At 43.0% G+C, this 4,400-nt stretch overlaps 1 long non-coding RNA gene across 1 annotated transcript; it reads right to left on the reverse strand.

Moving 5' to 3' along the window:
• Positions 1-493: 493 nt before the first annotated feature.
• LOC122170541 lies at positions 494-4,394 on the reverse strand. Its single transcript, XR_006171788.1, has 3 exons — positions 1,674-4,394; positions 946-1,028; positions 494-781 (listed from the first exon to the last, which is right to left on the reverse strand). It is a non-coding gene; the product is annotated as an uncharacterized LOC122170541 (long non-coding RNA).
• Positions 4,395-4,400: the final 6 nt, after the last annotated feature.

Consider the following 4,400-nt stretch of genomic DNA (forward strand, 5'->3'; position numbering starts at 1 on the left):
ATCTGCAGCTTGTCTCTCCAGCTCACAACCTTTCATGAGTAATGGAAGGTGTGCAAGATGGATGGCAGTTTGTCCCAGTCCTCCTCCTCCTCTCCCTCCCCCCCGCCCCTTGTTCCACCCCTCCCCTACCTCACACCTGGATGCATCTGTCCCTGCCTCCAGGAGACAAAGCTGCTGTGGGCGCCATCCTGCTCGAGCTGCGGGGGACTTGTTTGCACGGTGCTCTGCTTACTGATGCCCTAGCAGCAGGAGAACACAAAGTAAGTCACAGTCTCATTAAACTCCTGCTTAATGAACGTGTTGAAGTACCTTTCTGACTGGAGGAAGAAACACTGAACAATGTTGCTATGATGGTAAGGTAAGTGGATGAGGCGATGGGTGTAGGCGCAGTTTGCGGGACTGGGCAGGCAGAGCACAAGCAGCCATTCCACTGTACAAAAGCTCAAATAGGATTTTATTGTCAGTTTGCAAAACAGATTTGAAAGATCTTTATTTGAAACAGTCACAGGTGATGACTCACCATTGGATAAGCCAATTCCTGTCTACAAAAAGTAGTTAGCCTAGCTAACATTTCTGAAAGCAGTGCAAAAGAGCATGGAGATGTTTTTCTATCTGCTGCAATGAGTAGAGCTGGCTCTGCTGTGTCCTCTGGCAGCAGAATGTTTGCTGCAGATTGGAGATTGCAGGCAGCCCGTGGGGCTGAAGCCAGCTGCTTTGTGAGAGCAAAGCTTTGTCGCCATTCAGGGGGAGGAATTGGAGGTAATGTGGTCTCAGTCCATGCCTAGAATCAGAGAATACAAAGTGGGGGGTAGTTTTAAACCAAACGCACAGATACTTGATCAGATAGCCACTTTTCAGGCATTCCTCTCTCAGATCTGCACCCCCTGATTTCAGCTCTGATGCTGTCTTTGCATGCAGCTGCCTCCAGCAACATTTCAGACACACCTGTGTTACTCTTGCATGATGTCTTCACTCTGACCCATCAGCACCACATGGGGAAAACCACAGCACTTCCCAAACACTTCCTCCTATAAATCGACAGGAAGACTTCATAATTAACATTATTCTAGCAAAGCTGAAATCAATCCAAAGGGGACTGTGCTTCGTAGCACAGTGTGCTCAGAAGCAGGTAACAGAAACTTTGCTGAGAGAAAATGCTTAGAAAGTAATGGAAGTACCACTCCATGCACAGACAGGACTTCTGCCCAGCCACAGGCAATGAATACAGAGCAGAGCAAAGCAGCATGCAGCCATCGGAAATATGGCCTGCAGGAGGCAGAGGCTCACGTGTGCCAGAGAGCATCCAGCTCCTCCATCCTGGTGAGTGTGTGCTGAAGCACCATTGTGCAAGGCCAGCATCTGGCATGCGCTCAAGCAAGGCACGCATCTACACTGCTGGGCACTGCTGGTCCTAATAGCCCAGAGCTCAAAAGTTCTCGTGAGCTGTCAGAAAAGCAGGCCCAGCGTGGAGCTGGGTGGCTCTTCTGGAACAAAGCCCAGCCTCTCTGTAGCTAACAACAAGCACAGGAGTCCCAGCTGTATCCCGAGCGCGGCTTTGGAGCAAAAACAAACTGGACTCTCCCTTCTGGTGCTGCTCTGGCATTCCGTTTGCTGTGTATAAGGAGAAGATCCAGAGCAGATTGCTTCTCTTAGTCAGAGATGGGGGAACATACCTCTGGAAAGAAGATGCGGTGGTAGGGGTGCTGTTTGTGGAGACAAACAACATCCAGGGTTGGTGCAGATGGCTGAGCAGGCCCATGGAGTTGTTCCAGGCATGAGGAAGCCGGGAGTTCACCATGAACTAGTCCGTTTGTGCTGCAAAAGCAGGCAGCTCTTTCTAGGAAGGGCTGATGAAAGATGCTTCTGGGACAGAGCTGGGGGTCTGAGGAGAGCAGAGTGACCTGGGGAAGGGCACAGCTGAACAACCCTGCTTTCTGCGTGTGTGCTTAACAAGATTTATGGGTAAGATGAAATGGAATGGAGCAGATAGATAGATAGATAGATAGGTGCACACAAAACAGTTGCTGGATTGAATATTTTAGGTCTTCTCTACAGTGAAAGAATTGAGTCAGACGGGGGGACACATTTTGAAAGTTCCCTTGCAAATATTTGGGCCAAAGACCTTGGCATCCAGTGGGCTTATCTCATATTCCCTTGCACGCAACAGCTGCTGGTAAAATCCAACGGTGCAGTGGGTTGTTGAAACGATGTTGAAGGCAATGCAGGGAAGAACATTAAAGCAGTGGGAAAAGCATTTGGCAGAAGCCACCTGCTTGGCCAGCGCTCAAGGATCGATGAGCCTAGACCGTTGTAGTGGAAATGCTGATTCCACGAGGTATCTGACTGTGAAGGCTGTATGGGAGCTGCTGAATCACAGCCTGAACCTCTGGTCGATCACCTGAGGCGAGCGCTGATCAGCCCTGGGAGCACAGTGAAGGCAATGCGCTGTGCTGCTGGGAGGGACGGAGCCTGGCTGCGCCTCTCCTGGACCCCATTGAAGAGCTGGCTGCCAGCGGGGAAGAGTCTCCTTTGGAGATCCCTCCTGTGCAGTGTTGCAGTGAGCCCAGGATGAGGGAGAGCCCTTTATCTATTCTTTTTGGTGTCATAACCTGCTTTGCCAAACTCTCTTGTGTATTTCCAAATTATAGCACCTGTATCATCATTGATCACACAGAAAACTAAAGAGATCAAATGAGAACGTAAGTCACAGAAAAGCATTCCAGCTCACTGCCCGATCACAACATTGTTTATTGGAAAAGTCACACAAAAACGTTTACTTATATTTTATGCAAATACAACAGTAAAAAATATTTATTTAAATTTCATTAAGGCATATGAAAATAAACATAATTATTTACATTTAATTAAGGCATATGTAAACAAATAATATATTTATTTATATTTAACTAAGGCATATGCCTTCAGAATTAACTTAGATCCGATGCAAATAAAAGCATATGCCTTCAGAATTAACTTAGACCGTATTAAATTAAAGGCATATGCCTTCAGAATTAACTTAGAACCTATATAATTAAGGCATATGCCTTCAGAGTTAACTTAGACCCTACATAACTAAGGCATATGCCATCAGAAATAAGTTAGGCCCAAAGAATTAAGGCATATGCCTTCAGAATTAAATTAGACCCTACATAATTAAGGCATATGTCTTGAGAATTAACTTAGATCCCATGGAATTAAGGCATATGCCTTCAGAATTAAATTAGATTCTACATAATTAAGGACTATACCTTCAGAATTAACTCAGATCCTATGGAATTAAAGGCATATGCCTTCACAATTAATTTAGACCTATGGAATTAAGGCATACGCCTTCACAATTAACTTAGATGCTACGGAATTAAGGCATATGCCTTCAGAATTAGATTAGATTCTTCATAATTAAGGCATATACCTTCAGAATTAACTTAGATCCCATGGAATTTAGACATATGCCTTCAAAATTAACTTAGATTCCACATTATTAAGGCATATACCATCAGAATTAACATAGAACCAATATAATTAAGGCATATGCCTTCAGAGTTATTTTAGACCCTCCATAATTAAGGCATATGCCTTCAGAATTAACGTAGATTCTATTGAATTAAGGTATATGTCTCCAGAATTAACTCAGATAGTATAGAATTAAAGGCATATGCCTTCAGAATTAACTCAGATCTTATGGAATTAAAGGCATATGCCATCAGAATTAACTTAAATGCAACACAATTAAGGCATATTCCCTCAGAATTAACTTAGATCCAATGCAATTAAGGCATATGCCTTCATAATTGACTTAGATACCACATAAAATAGGCATATGCCTTCAGAATTAACTCAGATCCTTTAGAATGAAGGTATATACCTTCAGAATTAACTTAGACCGTACATTATCAAGTAATATGCCATCATAATTAACTTAGATCCTACATCATTAAGGCATATTCGTTAAGAATTAACTTAGACCCCACATACTTAAGGCATATGCCCTCAGAATTAACATAGAACTTATATAATTAAAGCAAATGCCATCAGAATGAACTTGGACACTACATAATAAAGGCATATTCCTTCAGAATTAAATGAGATCCTTTGCAATTAAGGCATATACCTTCAGAATTAACTTAGATCCTATGGAATTAAAGCCATATAGCTTCAGAATAAAATTAGATCCTATGGATGAAGGCATATGCCTTCACAATTAACTTAGATGCGATGGTATTAAGGCATAAACCTTCAGAATTACCTGAGATCCTATTAAATTAAGGCAAATGCCTTCAGACTTAACTTACAACTTACGTAATTAAGGCACATGCCTTGAGAATAAACTGTGATCCCATGGAATTAAGGCATATGCCATCAGAATTAACTGAGACCCTACATAATTAAGGCATATGCCT

This window comes from Centrocercus urophasianus, unplaced genomic scaffold (assembly GCF_019232065.1).
Source record: "Centrocercus urophasianus isolate 14NV4802_14NV808 unplaced genomic scaffold, USGS_Curo_1.0 seq_710, whole genome shotgun sequence".
Lineage (NCBI taxonomy): Eukaryota > Metazoa > Chordata > Aves > Galliformes > Phasianidae > Centrocercus > Centrocercus urophasianus.